We start from the raw sequence: 18,749 nt of genomic DNA on the forward strand, positions 1-18,749 counted from the left end.
GGGGGCTCCGGGGCGGCATTGCGGCCTACTAGGCGGTGGAAACAGGAGGGCACGGGCCCCGCCCCTAGCGCTACGTCAGTCGGCCTGAGGCCTACCATTGAGGAACAAAGCAAAAGGGGTTCCCGGGCTTTCTTATGCACCGCCAAGGGACCTTAGGAGGAGCAGTGGGGGACAGCCGGGGAGGACTTCCAGGCAAGCGGAGGCCAGCAGGACTGAGGCCCCACACACTGGTCATGGTAAGGCCGTCCAGAAGCCGCTGAGCGGGTACGCAATGCGAGGGGGTTCGGAGGTCAGCGGAACCATCGGCAGCTGGTGCTGTTATGCCTGGCGGGCTCTCATCAGAAGAGGAAGAGGGGTCTGGACAGAGGTCGGCAGGAGAACTGGGAGTCGGAAGAAGAGGCTGCTCCCCCCTCCAGCAGTGCAGTGCAACGTCGTTGGAAAGCAGATGGTCGGCTGATGGGGCAACTCCTGTGCAGCCCAGTAAGTCACCTTTACACTTATATCATGAGGGATTGTCTGTTAGCATAGGGCAAGAGGGCAGGACAGATGGGTCCGGCGGGAAGGACGGCAGTGGCTGAGGCAGCTGGGGGGGCTGCGGGGTTACTGGGTTTTCTTGATGGGACATAGGAATTGATGCAAAAGTTGGGGCATGCGGATAGAGCCCCCGCTGGGCCAGTGTCAGCCTGGGTCCCACCAGCAAGAGTAGTCGGCCAAGCCATTTTGCTGGGGGGTGCGGTAGCTCCGGTAGTTCCGGCCTTGACAACATGCCCGTCACAGGTAACACAGGTGGGGTTACGCAGGGGACGACCAAGGTGGTGGTGGCGGGGGAAGCTGCGGGCAGACAGGAAGTCATCAGACTAGCTGGTTCTGCAAAATGCGAGGTCTATGTTTACTATGAGGGGCCATTGGGTGCACACTTGAAGCCTGAAGTATGAGAAAAGATGTGGTAGGGTGAGTATGCGGAGATTTTTTCCCTGCTGCAGTTAGCAAAAATTTAACCTGGATAGGGTTAAACCGGATCATTCAAAGGAGGACGGAGAGAAGAGGGGATACCGGTTGATCCCGACGACATTTGCCAACTGGCTGCAGGAGTTTTACCATCAGTGCAAGGGTGAGTGGGGAAAAAGAACCCCGAATACTGTTCGGCACTCTTTTGTTACTAGGATTTGATAGGGGAGGCGGATAGAGCTTACGGGGGCACGGAGTGGCTGAGGTATGTTGAGCATTTTCGTCAGTGGAGAGTTATCCGGCCAGGGTTGAGATGGGACCATAAGGACATCAGCCTGTGACTGTGCTTGAGGACGGCTGCGTGGGCTCCGCACCAGTTAATTTTCAGGGGAGGACGGTGGACTTTCGGCTCAGGGACAGGCGGCTGGCAACAAAAAAGGGGTATGCTGGCAGTACAATGCTAGGACCTGCACGTTCAGAGGGATGTGCCGGTACAAGCACTAGTGTTCAGGGGTAGATGGTCTCATCAGTCGTCCAGAGGTTGCAAGCAAGGAATAGGTCGTGCTGGAGAGGCTGGACACAAGAGGGAGGACCACAGTGATGGTGAAAAGGATGTGGCCGTTTTCTCGGTAGGTATCCGGATTGGAAAGTGGCTCAGTTGCGGGATTCAGGTTTCACAGCTGGCGTTAGGATTCCATGTATTTTAGAGGTGATTCCACGGTGTCTTGCACTTTGTGATTGGCCATGCGACAGCCAGATGTAGTTTCTGAGGAACTTAGTAGGGAAGTCGCATGGAGGGCCCCTTTCCGTCTGCACTGTTTCGCTGATTTGGTAGTTTCCTCTTTGGAGTAGTGCCAAAGTAGGAGCCCAACAAATTTAGGTTGATTCACCACTTTCTTTTCCAAAAGGGGGTCGGTTAATGATGCCATTGACCAGGAGACATGTTCGGTGAGTAGTACATCGTTCGCTGCTGCGGTGGGTTGGGTGCGTCATTACGGCAAGGGGGCATTGATGGCGAAGGTGGAGGTGGAATCAGTTTTTCGGCTACCCCCAGTTCACCCGGATAGCTTCCGGTTGCTGGGGGTGTCATTGGAATGAGTAATTTTGCGTCGTCCAATGCCCACCGATGTGTTGCTATGTATTCCTGTGCACTATTTGAGCAATTTAGCTAAGTTGTGGGAGGGGTGGTAAGGGATGTGTCGGGCGGGAATTCGATCATCCATTACCTGGACGATTTCATTTGCATGGTACCAGCTTCTTCCAAAATCTGTGCGGGGCTCCTGGCTACGTGGGAACACAGAGCGGACCGGTTTGGAATTCCGGTGGCACCTGTGAAGACGGGGGGGCCTGGCACGGTCATCACGTTCCTGGGCGTTGTCTAGGACTCTGGTGCAATGGAACGCAGGTTGTCGGTAGATAAGCTGGCGAATTTAAAAGGGGATATTGCAGGTGTGATTGGTTTAAGCGTGGTCATCACGTTCATGGGCGTTGTCTTGGACTCGGGTGCAATGGAACGCAGGTTGCCGGTAGATAAGCTGGTGAATTTAAAAGGGGAAATTGCAGGTGTGATTAGTTTACGCAAAGTCAGCTGCGAGTACTGCAATCGTTCGGGGGTAAGCGGAATTTGGCATGTCACATTCGGCCAATGGGGGCGGATTTTTCTATCATTGGTTTTTGGCAAGTACAGCCGGGATCAGGTCTCCCATGAGCGTTGTGCGCTTGGTTAAAGCGCACAGGGAGAACTTGAGGGTATGGCATGCCTTTTTTGTTTGGGAATCCTTTCACGGACAGGCTCTATGGATTTTAGGGCCCGTTAGCAATTTTGACATGGAAATTATTACAGATACTGTTGGCTCTACGGGTTTTGGGGGTTTTTTATTCCAGGGTCAGTGGAGTGCTGGACCATGGCCGTGGTCATGGCTTAAAGCGGGAGTTAAGAAGAATTTAATGTTGCTGGAATTGTTTCCGGTGGGGCTGGCGGTGAAATTGTGGGGTGCTTCGTTCAGGGATCTGAAGGGGATGGAAGGAAGGGCTGGCGTTCGTTCAAAAGGCTGGTGAAGGGTCAGCTGGCCTGGCAGTTCGTTTACTGGTGTTGTATTTCAGGTGAGGCATAGGGAAGAGGGGGTGTCCACTCCTGCTGTGAATATGAAGTTAGCTGGTTTAGCTTTCCTATTCAAATTGCAAGGTCAACCTGATTTCACAGAAGATTTTGGGGTGAGACGGGCGATTAAGAGTTACCGGCATTTGGTGGCCCGCAGGGATGCCAGGAGACCAGTAACCTTTGTCATGATGCGGGGTATGGTAGCATATTTGGGGGAGTGTGTTGATCTGAATACCAGGCCATCTTGTTCAAGGTGGCCCTTTTTGTTAGCGTTCTTTGGGGTGTTTCGGATAGAGGAGTTGGTCAGTCCTTAAAAAGGTTCATGGGGGAATTGGGGGTCACGAGGTTATATGTGGAGATGATGGGTTGGCTTTATTTTTGCGTAGATCGAAGACCGATCAAATGGGTAAAAGGGAGGTCAGTACAGGTGCTCCAGTGCCAGGATCACTGCTGTGCCTCATGTAGATGGATCTACTGTATCGCGCTTTCATATTGTTGATGATTTTTGTAAGAAAATGTTTACAGGCATTGGGGTGGGTAGAGAAGGAGTTTTCCTCTCATTCATTTTGGATAGGGGCTGCTACGGAGGCAGCCAGAAGTGGACTGGATGTGGATTCGGTAAAAGCGTATTGGGTGGTGGGAATCAAGGAGGTCCCAGACAGCAGTTCGGCCTCAACTTGTGGTTGGGTTGTGAAGTATTAGGGTGGGGAGGAGTTTGATGTTAGGCCCTGCGTGGTATGGAATACTATTTGGTCATGGTGTTGGGTTTGCTCTCTTATAATTTCAGAATCGGTGGCAGGAATGGTCTGGATAATGGGTCATTCCTAGGTGTTCTGGGGGGCCAGGAGGGGTGAGGTTGGGTAAGAAGGCAGGCATATGGGTTTTTATAGACGGTAGGCTGTATTCGTGGTTGGGAGTCCCTGGGATGTTATGGGGTAGGATTGTTACTGAAGTGTATCAGTATGCAAAAAAGGGACAGGCTGCCCGACGTTTTTGCACGTGAGCGGCAACAGTTTGGGGGTTAGGTCCATGTTGGACATTACGCGGGACATCAAATTCGATGTGCGGCGGTTATTGAGGGACTTTCCTGGCATGGTCATTGTTTTGGTCGGACATGGTGGCTCGTACAACATGGCGGATGGCCAGGTCGGTGGAAAGGGTTAGTAGGGCCAGGAGAAAGATTAATAGGGATGTGAGCAAGTTCATGGTTAGGCATGGGGGATTGGCTATTAGGCACGTGGAATTGGAGTTTGAGAAATGGAGATACCTGAGGGCAGATGGGGTGTATTTGCATGAGGTGGGTATTGACATGTGGGTGTTCGGATTACAAGAGGGTATTTAGAGAGCACTTCGGGTGTGGAGGGGCACCCATAGGTAAGGTGTTTCCTTTGGGTGCTGTGGCGGGTGTTGGTCTTTGCAGGGGAAGGAAGATATTTCAGAAGGAAGAGTTCAGGAACTATCGTTGCTATGGGTCCTGATGGTGGTTTCCAGCTAATGGAGATTAGCTGGAAAGTGTTAATGGGGGCACTGCGGTTAGTGGTTGTCTCTGAGCCAGCATGTCGGCTTGAGGCCTATTAATACACTTGGAGAGGTACCGCAGTGCAGTATTGTTTTTCCACAGATGGTTATGAAGTTCCTGCAAAGACCAACGCTAGGAGATTGATGGGTTGATTAACAGATGTTTCAATGTTTTATGTTAATTTGAATATATATATTTGTTTAAATAAATTAGGCTGCTACGGCCTTGTTAACTCCAACCTTGGTGTGGTCTCAATTAATAAGGTAAGGTTAAGAGGTTGGGGTATATAAGTGGTGGTAGAGTTACCTCTGTTATACAACAGTCATGTGTTTTGAAACCAAGTAGTCCTCTGAAAATAGTGAAATAATATAAACTTCTGCCGAATTCACAGACTGATGGATCCGATATATGTGATGTTGGGTGGGAAAAAACACATATAAATGCCCACTTCCTTCAACTGTACACACTGCAGATGGACTCATAGGTGTTCCTCCAATGGGCCATTTGTAGAGAGAAGACCCTACTGGATCTGGCAGCAGAGGAGGTACTTGGTACTGGATTTAATTGGGACAGCTGAGTGGATTACCGTTCCCATTGGAGGAACACCTATGAGTCCATCTGCAGTGTGTACAGTTGAAGGAAGTGCCTATAGATGATAGTGGAGATCCTTTATTGCTTATGGATGCAATTTATTTCTGTTATTAAGGTGAGAGTTCTGAGAGACTTTAGCGATAAGAGGCAATTTGTGGAATATCTAGGAACATCTATGGGCATTTATATGTGTTTTTTCCCACTCAACATCACATATATCGGATCCATCAGTCTGTGAATTCGGCAGAAGTTTATATTATTTCACTATTTTCAGAGGACTACTTGGTTTCAATACACGTGTTGGTGATATTTTGTTCACGTGACTCAGGAACATTTTGGACACTTTACTGCACTTTTGCACATTTATATTTATATTCAAGATTATTTGATTTCATGTGGAGATATAATTTTATTTTTTCTGCTTAATTTTTTTATATGTTTATATGTTGGGTATTTAATCACAGTGTTTCAATATTAATGTGTTACCTACGTAATCATGTGTATAAAAACCTTCAATTGAGTCATAATAAAGCAGAACAGTTATTTGAAAAGATGCTGAGCGTATCTTTTGTGTTTGTTACTTACTGCAGTAGTTATTATTCATTTGGAACCACTAATCAATATGAGGATAGGAGTTGCCTATCTATAAAATGTCCAGGGCACCAGTCAACAGTAAATGACTTCAAAAATGCTTTGGGACAAACATAAATCTATGCTCAGACAAAAAAGTTAACCAAAAAAAATAAAAAAATACAAAACATATAAAAAAAAGACAAGCAGACTAGTTGGACCACTCTGTCTTTTTTCTGCCATCACCTTTCTATGTCTCACTTGCAGTGTAAGTCCAATCTAATAGATCAGTCACTGGCTCCCAGAAAGGTGACTTTCAGTATCCTTAGCAGTTTTCATTGTCAAACAAGAGCCTAGAACTGCAAATGCAGCCATCTTTTCTGGTTTCTGGAGAGGACATTTACAGAATTAACATACCCAACCCAAGAACCCAAGGGTCTGAGGGGTGTGTTGAAGGGGTTTTGAAGTATTTTATTTTGTTTCTGTGGACAATTTGGCATATATTCTAATTGTAACTATATTTCTTGACTATAGGAATCTTCAACTTACGGTCCCTGAATTTATAATAAAAAACACAACACTGCGTGACATGGGTTTAAATGGCCACAGCAGCCCTGTTATTAACGAATTAACCACTTCAGCCCCGAAAGGATTTATCCCCTTCCCGACCAGAGCACTTTTTGTGATACGGCACTGCATTGCTTAAACTGACAATTGCGTGGTCGTGCAACATTGCACCCAAACAAAATTGACGTCCTTTTTTCCCACAAATAGAGCTTTCTTTTGGTGGCATTTGATCACCTATGCGGTTTTTATTTTTTGTGCTAAAAACAAAGAAAGAGCGACAATTTAAAAAAAAAATAAAAAATTTTTACTTTTTGCTATAATAAATAATCCCCAAAAATATATAAAAAAAAGCAGATTTATTCCTCAGTTTAGGCCAATATGTATTCTTCTACATATTTTTGTAAAAAAAAAAAAAACTGCAATAAGCATATATCGATTGGTTTGCGCTAAATTTATAGTGTCTACAAAATAGGGGATAGATTTATGGCATTTTTATTATGAATTGTTTTTTTATTAGTAATGGCGGCGATCTGCAATTTTTATCATGACTGCGACATTGCGGCAGACACATCGGACTCTATTTTGGGACCATTGACATTTATACAGTGATTAGTGCTAACAAAATGCACTGATTACTGTGTAAATGACACTGGCAGGGAAGGGGTTAAACACTAGGGGGCAATCAAGGGGTTACCTGTGTTCCCTCACTGTGTTCTAACTGTAGGGGGGATGGGCTCACTAGAACATGAGAGAGATCACTGCTCCTGATCACTGGGAGCAGTAGATCCCTGTCATGTTGTTAGACAGAACAAGGGAAATGCCTTGTTTACATAGGCATCTCCCCGATCTGCCTCTCTGTGCCATGATCGCGGGCCACCGGCGGACATCGAGTCCGCGGGACCCGTGGGCATGCTCACGAGCACCCCGCCGGTGATGCGCCCACTAGCCCGCGATTTAAAGGGGATGTACAGGTACGCCCATTGTACCGATGTACATCGTCATACGCTGGTTGGCAAGCGGTTAATAAATAACAGAAACAAAGCAATTTTAACACCAGGAGAGGGTCTTTGGGTGTCCTTAAAGCACATTTTTGACTATTATCGACCATGTCCTCAGCTGCGCCCCATCCGACTCGAAGACGTTGCAACTTCCACATTCTGACTTTCCCCCAGTGGACCTAGCTCCTGGGAGAACCACCAACAACCAACCAGGTGGGAGCGCCATACCCTAGACGGGCCCCCAATAACAATCTGGTTAATCCTTGACCCCCCCAAAGACCCCCTGACCGGCCACGCGAGCCTGAGTGACTCCTTACTCAAGCGTGTCCCTCCACACCTGAAGAGCCCTCTGCATCACGACCTCCTGTAATCCCAAAAACCAGAAATCCATGCCCACAGCATTCAAGTAAACACCATCATCCCTCCAGTAATGAATGGTCAGATCCTCCAGATCCCAGTGCCGAACCACCAAGCCCCCGAGACAAGACAGAAATTGTCCTATCTCCCTGTTAGCTTTAACCCTGGCTTTATTCAAGCTCTCAACAGAGCGAGCATGATGCCAACTATTTCGAGCCACTATGTCCGACCACACTATGACAACTCTGGGGAAATCGCGCATCAAGCGCAAAATGTCAAATTTGACATCTCTAATAAGGTCCCTCGCGGCACAAACCCCCATGTCATTCCCTCCCAAGGAGAGCACCAGAACATAAGGAGGCCTGTCAATTTTGGAATAAAAGTGGAATTCGGGAAGAACACGGCTCCACATCATGCCCCTTCGGGACGTGCATCCGCTTGGATCGCCGTCCAGAAGATGTAAGAGTCTCCCAGAATCCACACAAAACCCTGAGGAAATCCTGTAATAAGAAAAACAAAAGAAAAAACATAGAGCCAAAAGAAAAAACAACAAAACAAGTACAAAACAATGAACAACATTACAGCATATGTGGGCGGACAAAAATTTTAAAACGATCAGACTCCCACCTCCCTATACGCCTCACCACCTGCTGACTCAAACCCCAGCGAGCCGCCTCCACTTGAAAGGAATGAATATTAAACTGGGAAGCTATTCTGCCCGCCCCAACCAAACAGCGCTTGAAATCCGCAGCAAACTGAAAACACGACAGGGATGATCCATCCACATGCCACAAAAACGGCCCCTGCACTCCCTCCCTGACCTGCACATACCTCTGTACAGCGAGAACCGGACACACCGTCTCTGGAAACACTTTGAACAACATCACAGCAACACCCTTGCCCAACTGGTCAGTTTTAGATCTGCTGATATGGAGCTGGACACTGTCGGCAGTGACCTGTACATCTGAAAACATTAACCCACCCACATCACACTTCTTGCTCACTAACTCCCCAATCTGCACGGCCCCAAAAAAAGCCAAGGCAAAAGCCGCTGTAAACAGCTGCACCTCATAAGGGGAAGTACAAACGCTGGGCAAGATCCCTACCAGCTCCTGGAGCAGCTCAAATGACACCAGACGCCTGGAATCTGGTACCACACGCCCACGCTGAAACCCTTTCATGGCCAGTCGCACCATGAAGTCTTTGGTAACAACATGCAGGCCCTTTAGCTTGAAAAGGAAACCTAGAGCAGCCAACCTCCGATTAATTTTGGATACGAATGCACCCACTGTGAACTCCGTCCCGATAACATACAACAGCAGGGAAAGTCTGTCCTGATCCGAAGAGCAACCACCAATGGAACTTACCAATCCGGAGCATTCCCACCAAACTGACGAGTACGCTGCCCAAGTACCCTCACTCACCAAGGGTTGCACCAGGGCACCAGCTATCCCAATGCCAGTCTCCACAGATGTGTGGGACAAGGAACTGCCCGCTGCTCCGCCGCCAGTGACAGCTTCTGGAACCTGTCCCACTGAAAACGAGACAAAGCATTATCAATTGAATTCTCTACTCCTGGGACATGCACAGCTTTCACAACAGGGTGACGCAGCAAGCGCACAACTGGTGGAGATGAAGCAGACAGACTGGACACAACTGCAACCACCCCCCTGTTATCACAAGGAAGGCAAACCCAGTGATTCTGAAACCGAGATCCCCAAATGTCTACCACCACCACAATCGGGAAAAGCTCCAATAGTACCAGTTTGCTCAAAAATCCCACAGCTCGCCACTGCGCATCACACCCCCTGAAAATATACCCTGAAATCCAAGCTGCCAGCCACATCGGTATACAGATCAATATCAAAAGCTGACACCACTGGGGCCATCCACAAGGACCTCAGGTTATAAGAGGTCAAAAACTCCTCCCACACCCACAAATCAGCCTTGTGCTCGCCCGAAAGTCCAATGTAGTGATGCAGCAATCTCACCCCCAAAGTAGCAGCGCTAAGGCGACAGCAGAAAATGCGCCTCATAGGTATGATGCGGCAGGTGAAGTTAAGCTTACCCAACAAGGACTGCAACTGACACTTCATCACCTGCGTGTCAATGATACCCAAGAACCGAATCTCCGTGGAAGGACCCTCCATTTTTTCGAGAGCAAGAGGGATCCCGAACCGCTGTGTGATCCCTTCTAAAGTCTGCAAAAGGACCATACAAACCGTGGACTTTGGGGGCCCGATACAAAGAAAATCGTCAAGGTAATGCAGAACTGAGCGCACTTGTGATTCCTTCCGTACCACCCATTCCACAAAAGTACTAAAAGTCTCAAAATAGGAACAAAAAATGGAGCAGCCCATGGGCAGACATTGATCAATAAAAAACTGCCCACCCCAAAAACAACTCAGCAACTGTTGGCTCTCCCGATGTACTGGCAACAGACGAAAAGCGGATTCAATACCTGTCTTTGCCAACAATGCCCCAGGCCATACCACTGAACTGACCGCCGTATCAAAAGAGGTATACGACACTGAAGTTAAATCAGGCTTAATTGCATCATTCACCGAAGCTCCCTTACGACAAATGATGTATCAGCCTAAATTTGTCGGGTTCTTTTTTAGGGACCACCCCCAAAGGTGACACAAAGGTATGGGTGGTTGATCAAAAGGGCCGGCCATCCTGCCCATTTCAACCTCCTTAGCCAATTTCACAGTTACAACCTGCGGAAACTGAAACGTGGATTTTAAATTCTTGGGCACAGAAGTACAAGTCATAGGTAAAGAACAGGGAGTCCAAAAGCCATTGGCAAAGCCATCTGCAACTAAAACCGCCGCCGCCCTCCTGGGATACCTACTTAGGTATGACAGCATCGCGGACAGGTTTACTGGGGTCCTCCCTTTTTGAATTGGACTCACTGGATTGTTGTTTCCCTTTTTTAAAGCAAACAGAAAGGTTGGATTGCCAACAGTAGTTTTTTTCTGTGTGGCCGACTGTCCAGCGGCATCTGAACCATAGTTCCCCCCCAAAAGGGCTGTTCCAGGGCCCGTGCTTGAGACATGAGCTTCATCCAAAGCCTGAGGCCTTACGGCCTTTCTCTGACGGAACTGTTTCTCATAGCAAAGTCACACCAATCCCCCGTAGACCTCACCAATAGCGTCACCAAGGGCCTCATCAATAGCGTCCAAATAGCAAAGAGGCGGAGAACAATTCTCAGGTCCTTTTTCGCCAATGACGCTCACTAATATAGCAAAAATCTGAAGCCATCTGGAAAAAGTCTGAGGGATAAGACGCCAGCGACGCTTCTCTTCCTCCTCCTCCTTCTTGCTCTCATCCGCCTTCCCTTTGTCTATGTTAAACTTTTCCAAGGGCAAGAGGGAGAATATCTCCACATATTCACCCTGCCAAATCTTTTACCTGACTTTAGGCTTAAGATGAACCCCCAACGGACCCTGAAAGCAGACATAGACCTTGCATTTCGCCGTATCTGTCAGGCAAACCTCATCATTTCCCGACTCCATGGCCTTACGCGACTCTGAGCCACTAACCTTCACTGTCTGGGAGGCAGATTCGACCACCGTTGGAGATAAAGCAACCTCGGTACCCAGTGCTACGTCCTTCCGCCCTTGCTCGCCATGCTGTGACGCGGTGCCAACTGCCGTTGGTAGCGCAGAACGAGGTATGGCCGAAGACATCACGGCCTAAGCCACTAGACGTGGCTATGGCAGGGAGCCACACCCCTGTTGGCCCCAAAATGGGCCCAGCAGGCTCGGACGGAGCACAACGGTCCAACAAATCGCGAAAACTCGCAAAAATTCCACCAAGCCGGGCTCAGGGTTCCTTACCAGCAGACTTACATTAACCCTGCCAGGGGACCCATCCTGATCCCCTGTATCAACCCCCTACACCTTGAGATAAAGAGGTAGTTAAAGAATTTCACTTATCAGGCTGCCTTTGCGCTGGATGATGGTCAGCCACATTTCCGGATCCCAGTTGGCTCCGTAGAGCAGGGCGCACAGCCGCCGACTGCCTGTCGCCGTCATCACTGGAAACCTCGCTGGATTCGCCGGACGATCCACGTAAAGGTGTTGCCGCAGGCACCACGCTTGCTGGAGACTCAGGCCCAGAGCGCCCAGACGTCCTTCGTCCACTTCAGGCACATTCGGAAAGCTGCGGGTATCCCCGTGCAGCCCCAGCTGTAGAAGGGGGTCTCCGGGCCATTTAAAAGGGTGGAGCCACTCCCCCTGTAGCTGTCACTCCATCATCAGTCTTGCCAGGCTGCACCGACACTGAAGAAGCAGCAGAGGGCGCCCAACCCCATCTGCTGCCTGAAGCTGGTCTCTTCCCACATTGAGCCTCTCTCCCAGCCACAGGGGAGGGGGCTGCTCGCTCCGGATTCCTAATGAGCTACCGTGCAGGGGGAACACGAGGCCTCCGGGTCCACAGGATGTCTTCCCAGCACCAGATGAGACAGGGCTCCTGCCCGCTGCAGAACGATTCCCACGCAAAGCTGACCTCCCGCTCGGAACATTAGCAGGAGAGCCAACCGCCAGGTCCTGGGTCAGTGAAGAGGGGGAGGAGGGAGGGTGAGAACATGGCGTCCCCTCCTCCCGTGGGTCCCGCCGGTGAAAGGGATTCCTCCTAGGCCCGCTGCTGGAGCCAGAGGCATGGGGCACAACAGGGGACACTGGAGGGTTCCTAGTGGAGCTCCCATGCTGCCGCCGGACCCGGGGGATGAGAATGGTTTAGGCGCTCAGGAGGACGAAACCTCCTAGCACGTTTGGAAGATGGGGGGACCCAGGAGGAGGCGGATCAACCCCCGACCCCCCTACCATGCCCATCAGTGGCTGCTGGAGCCACTGCGGACCCCGCACAGCAGCTGCGGCCCTGACCTGGTCTCATAGGGCCTCCAGCTCGCTCATACTGTCTGTTATTTCTCTGCAGAGGAACAGCAGAAACTCTTCGCATCAACTGAACTTTCCAGAATGATTACCCATCAGCCCTTGCACAGAAAAGCCCTTGCGGCTCCACTCTAAACATCTGACCCTTAAGCCATCAATCAGGTAAGCTACGCCCCCTACCCCACTAACTAATGATTTCTTTAACTCTTCTCAGTCCTGTTCCTCCCTTAGACATGCCGACCCTGTGTCTATTTTCTCTTCTCCGGGTCTCGCTATATGACAAGGTTTTGCAATCCGACAACCAAAATATTTTTGAAAAGAAGGACATTATGACACATTAAAGACCAAATATGATATGAATCTTATGCATAGTATATCTTTCCATTTATCAGTGTAACCACTTTTCATGGATGTAGCTCCATAACCATAAGAGATTGCATGAGACATGACTGTGTGCAGTTCATCTATATGTCAGTATAGGTTACCAGCCCACGGATGTGTATTCCTCAAATTCAATGTTTAACAACGACCTATTTATTACTTAGCCAAATAGGAGTCTTCTGAAGACTCTGCTGGAGATTTTGGGACAATGTTGTATTCCTTCTTAGCTAGCCTGTATACTATCAAAGGTATACACCATCTGGTGTGTGATCTATCAAATATATCATCCTCTCTGGCTGCCAACCAGAAACATGATAATTAAATCTAACTGTTCTTGTTACTGACTTGCGTTTTTTAGAGAAATATGTGACACTGCGAACTAACCTGCTGGAAAAAGTTTTTCCAATTTTATCATATGCAGCCACTGTTTGGGTATTTTGACAGCTAGGTGTCAAATAGCCACCTTGGGGATTTGTTCCTCCGCACTGTACAGCGTGGCTGGAGGAAATAATTAGTTAAAAAAAAAACGCGTACAGCCAGCTTAAAGGCTGCATCCACTGTTAAGACCATGTTACAACCAAAATGGCCCTCCCTGTAGCAGCTAACAGAACTAAAATCGGCACTGTTGTGCAGGGTCCACATAGTTGTGTCATTCATTCATGGGTTTGTAGAATTCACCTCCGTAACATCTCTAAAATTTGCCCATTTTTAACAAATGAAACCACCAAGCTCCTCATTCACTCTCTCGCCTTGACTATTGCAACTCCCTTCTCATTGGCCTGCCTCTCCATAGGCTATCCCCTCTCCAGTCTATCATGAATGCTGCTGACAGGCTTATACACCTTACCCACCATTCAGCGTGCGCCAACCCTCTTCTCCAATCCCTACACTGGCTCCCAATTGCCCATCGAATTAAATTAAAAATACTAACCACAACATACAAAGCCATTCACAACACTGCCCCGAGCTACATCACCAATCTTGTCTCCAAATATCACCCAAACCGTCTTCTCTGCTCTTCTCAAGACCTCCTACTCTCAAGCTCCCTCGTCTCCTCCTCCAAAGCTCATCTCCAGGATTTCTCTAGAGCCTCTCCCATCCTCTGGAACTCGCTACTTCAATCTGTCCGGCTATCTCCTACTCTTGCTACCTTCGGGCAATCTCTGTAAACTCATCTCTTCAGGGAAGCCTATCACGCCTCCAACTAATCTTTTACCACTTCCATCAGCCCATTCCCCACAGTTACAACCTTTTGTACCACCTGCCCCACCCTATTAGATTGTAAGCTCTTCTGAGCAGGGCCCTCTTAATCCTCTTGTATTTTATTGTATTATAACTGTATTGTCTCTCTTTTATATTGTAAAGCATTGCATAAACTGTTGGTGCTATATAAATACTGTATAATAATAATAATAATAATAATAATAATGGGACACAAGTCCCATTGGTTAAACTAACAGTCTCATCTTCCACTGCTGCAGAAGGACCGGTAATTCTCAATGCAATACCAGTGTAGAGATCACCACACTTATAGTCCATTGGCCCTTCCTCCAGCTCTAACTGAAAGCCTGTACCTACAGGGAGGGAGCTGGAGAAGATTCTGCAGGAGCCTGGCATTGCACCCATGATCCACTGACCACAGCTGCAATGCTTTTCAGACTCATTTGCAAAAAAATTAATGCAAAAACATAGCATGGGAAAAACACATATGGAGAGGTAATGGTGCTGCACACCACAGGTAATATATTATGGGAAAATTCCCCCAGAGGGTTTTTTTTTAGAAGCAAAGTGAATGAATAGTAGATACATTTGGAAAAATATGTTCTTTATTAAAAGTTATTGGCATACAATATTTCCATGATAGTTAAAATATGAGCTCTAAAGAAGGCATGCCTAAAAGTGCAAAAGATGCAAACACAGAATTGTACATACGATTACATGACAAATAATGTCTAATAATGTAATTATTAGATGTATGTTATGTACATTAGACATTATCTGTCATGCAATGGTATGTACAATTCTGTGTTTGCATCTCTTGCACTTTTGGGCATGCCCCCTTTAGAGCTCATATTTTAACTATCATGGAAATATTATATGCCAATAACTTTTAATAAAGAACGTATTTTTCCAAATGTATCTACTATTCAATCACGTTGCTGCTAAAAAACCCCTCTGGGGGAATTTTCCCATAATAAACGCAAAAACATGTGCATTTATTTTTTTTTTTTTTAAAAGGTGAACTTTAGTGTACTGCTATTCTGCTGAAATGTTGCTGAAATCTGCAGACCATAATGCTCTATCAGTTACCTGCTAAAATATTTTACAGTCTAATCTATGAATATTACACCCAAAATTGCATTATATTTTGCCCTGTACTATAAAGTTTTTTTTTTTTTTTTTGTATCTTCGGGGCCACTTCACAACACTATGGTGTGTTTGCACACATACGTTAACATGTATTGCTTCAAGGCTTTTACACACCAAAATGCACCAAAAATGTGTCCGTACCATTTCTGTTCACACATTGCAATACTGAATTCTGCAACACACATCCATCCATCCATCCATCCATCCATCCATCTATCCATCCATCCATCCATCCAGAATGCAAGACACTGCATTGCACCCGTGCATCTAATGCACAAGTAAAATTTACTGCAACACAACAGTGTGAATTTGCTTCAAATGTTCCCTGACTTGTTTTCTTCTGTGTTTTACTCACCTCGTTTGCTTGCTTGGTTATGTTTGGTATATCCTGAAATTCTTCACAGTCTTGTGCAATGTACAGTACTGCCGCGTACATAACATCCCCCACTGTGTAAAGATCTGTTTAGTTTTCATGGACTCCTCCCTCTCCAGTACACTAGGAATGTTAATGCTATGGTACAGATCAGTTTACATGATTAAACACTATACATAATGCACAGGATCACTGAGGCTGGGTTCACACTTGTGCGATGATAGACATCACATGTGATTCGCACGGCATTGCTGAGCAGATCACATGCGATGTGTGTTTGATGCAAATTCAGCAAAACAGATGTATGGCTGAAATCGCTTCGCATTCGCACCAAAATGGTGCAGGACCCTTCTTTTGGTCCGCACTGGAATCGGATCGCACGGGCGTTCACACCTATGCAATCCTATTCCTGCACCATTTCACAGTTTGCATTGCGATCTGCGAACCGATCTGGGGGTGTCATTAACTTTATATTGACACCCGCAGCGGTTCACAGATGTCAGTGTTAACCGCCGGCTATTCAGGTGCGATGTGGGAACCCACACAGGATTCGCAGGGTTTCTCACATTGCACATGCGTGAACCGGGACTGACAGACTTCAGGAAAAATTGCAATTTTCTCACTCCTATCAGTTGTTAGCAGAAATACATGCAAGTTCTATACACTGGGTGTGGATATCTCTAGCGCACACTCATCAACCTAGGAGTCAAACCAAGCTATTTGTGAAACTGCGTGTACATTCATTCTTTGTGAAAATTTAATGTTACTTGTTATTTTCTCTTTAGGTCGGACCTTCTTCAATATTAACCACTTAAGGAAAAAGCCTCTTTCTGAGATTGGTTGTTTACAAGTTAAAAACAGGTTTTATTGCTAGAAAATTACTTAGAGCCCCCAAAAATGATACTTCAAAAATTGCGCCCGCTCGTGGAATGGCGACAAACTTTTACCCTTAAAAATCTCCATAGGCGACATTTAAAAACCTCTACAGGTTGCATGTTTTGAGTTACAGAGGAGGTCTAAGGCTAGAATTATTGCTCTCGCTCTATCGATCGCGGTGATTCCTCACATGTGTGGTTTGAACACCGTTTTCATATGCGGGCGCTACTCACGTATGCATTCGCTTCTGTGCGCGAGCTCGGTGGGACGGGGCGTGTTTAAAACATTTTTTTTTTCTTATTTATTTTACCTTTTATTTTTTATTTTTACACTGTTCTTTTTAAAAACAAATTGTGTCACTTTTATTCTATTACAAGGAATGTACACATTCCTTGTAGTAGAAAAAAAGCATGACAGGATCTCCTAAATATGAAGAAAATAAGAGGTTGCGCTAGTACTAATAAAACACAATAAATACTTTACAGTGAAGAAAGAATTCACATGAGGATTATAAATAAATCAATGTGCAATACTCAGTAAAAAAAAAATTATATATAAAAGTCCATAGATTAAAGCATCACTCAAGTGTTGTGAAAAAGTCCATGAGAATAAAACATCAATGAAGTGTTATAAAACGTCCAAATCACCAAAAAAAATATTGTGATGTAATGAAGATTGAAAAAAAAAAAATCCAAGTGATAAATACTCAAGATCTGTGTTAACTAGAAGGGGTCCACCACCAGATGTTGAAGGGGTTACTCCTTACCAGGTGCCCTGGAAGACGTGATGATGTCACGAAACGCGTAGGGCGGAGCCAGACGACGCGCTGACGTCACCCCCAAGCGAGCTGCTTTCCAGTAGGACGGGTTTGTCCGTGCTCCGGTGGCCACGGAGCCGGACTTAAGGCTGTTTTCCATCTGACACTTTGTAAGTGTATATCTGTTTTTATCTATTTTTAATAAAATGTAAAGTGGTTTTACACTATGTGAGCCCCTTCTATTTTTTGGTACCCATGCCCTGGGCCATTGGAGAGGCTGCTGACGAGATGACCCCTAGTGGACACCGCTGGTAATCCCCATTTTGGCTTTAAAGATCTCTGCTTGCTGTGATCCTCTGTAGTGGGGGGTCATGGCCTTCTGGTAAGGAGTAACCACTTCAACATCTGGTGGTGGACCCCTTCTAGTTAACACAGATCTTGAGTATTTATTACTTGGATTTTTTTTTTTCAATCTTCATTACATCACAATATTTTTTTTGGTGATTTGGACGTTTTATAACACTTCATTGATGTTTTATTCTCATGGACTTTTTCACAACACTTGAGTGATGCTTTAATCTATGGACTTTTATATATAATTTTTTTTTTTACTGAGTATTGCACATTGATTTATTTATAATCCTCATATGAATTCTTTCTTCACTGTAAAGTATTTATTGTGTTTTATTAGTACTAGCGCAACCTCTTATTTTCTTTATGTTTTTTCACAATTGATGTTTTTGTGAGGATTGCTGCTTTTCACTGTATTTTATTTTGTACTTGGTTTTTAGCGCAGTTTCTCCCACCATTTTCTCCTAAATATGAGATCTGGGGTCAAAAAGACCTCAGAGCTCATATTTACACTAAAATGCAATAAAAATAAAATAAAAATAAAATTTTGTCATTTGAAAAAAAAAAAATGGCCCTTTAAGAGCTATGGGCGGGAGTGACGTTTTGACCTCGCTTCCGCCCTGTAATGGTATGGAGACGGGTGGGGGCCATCTTCCCCTCACTTGTCTCCATACCCAGGAAGGACAAGGATCCGATCACCTCCGCGGCTACCGACGGTTCCGGTAAGCGGCGGAGGGCACCGGAGAGCGGCGGGAGGGGGGAGGGCCCTCTCCCGCCGCCGATAAAAGTTATCTTGCAGCAAATAGACTATTATCGGAACCCGGACCGCTCGCCGAAGAAGAGGATACCAGGGTTATGGCAGCTAGCTGCTGCCATAACAAAGATATCCCTCTTCAAAGTTAGGACATACAGTATCTAACAAAAGTGAGTACATCCCTCACATTTTTGTAAAAAATGTATTATACCTTTTTATGTGACAACACTGAAGAAATGACACTTTGCTACAATATCAAGTAGTGAATGTACAGCTTGTATAACAGTGTAAATTTTCTGTCCCCTCAAAATAACTCAACACACAGCCATTAATGTCTA

General features: G+C 46.4%; 1 protein-coding gene across 2 annotated transcripts in view; it reads right to left on the reverse strand.

The window, feature by feature from the left end:
• The window catches only part of LOC141107697 (cytochrome P450 2C8-like), an 81,818-nt gene extending 66,046 nt beyond the window's left edge, over window positions 1-15,772 (reverse strand). For both annotated transcript variants that reach the window (XM_073598612.1, XM_073598611.1), the window contains exon 1: window positions 15,656-15,772. The gene's annotated coding sequence lies outside the window, so the exon portion shown is untranslated. The remainder of the gene's footprint in view (window positions 1-15,655) is intronic.
• Window positions 15,773-18,749: the final 2,977 nt, after the last annotated feature.

The sequence above is a fragment of the Aquarana catesbeiana genome, linkage group LG09 (genome assembly GCF_042186555.1).
Source record: "Aquarana catesbeiana isolate 2022-GZ linkage group LG09, ASM4218655v1, whole genome shotgun sequence".
In the NCBI taxonomy this organism is placed as follows: Eukaryota; Metazoa; Chordata; class Amphibia; order Anura; family Ranidae; genus Aquarana; species Aquarana catesbeiana.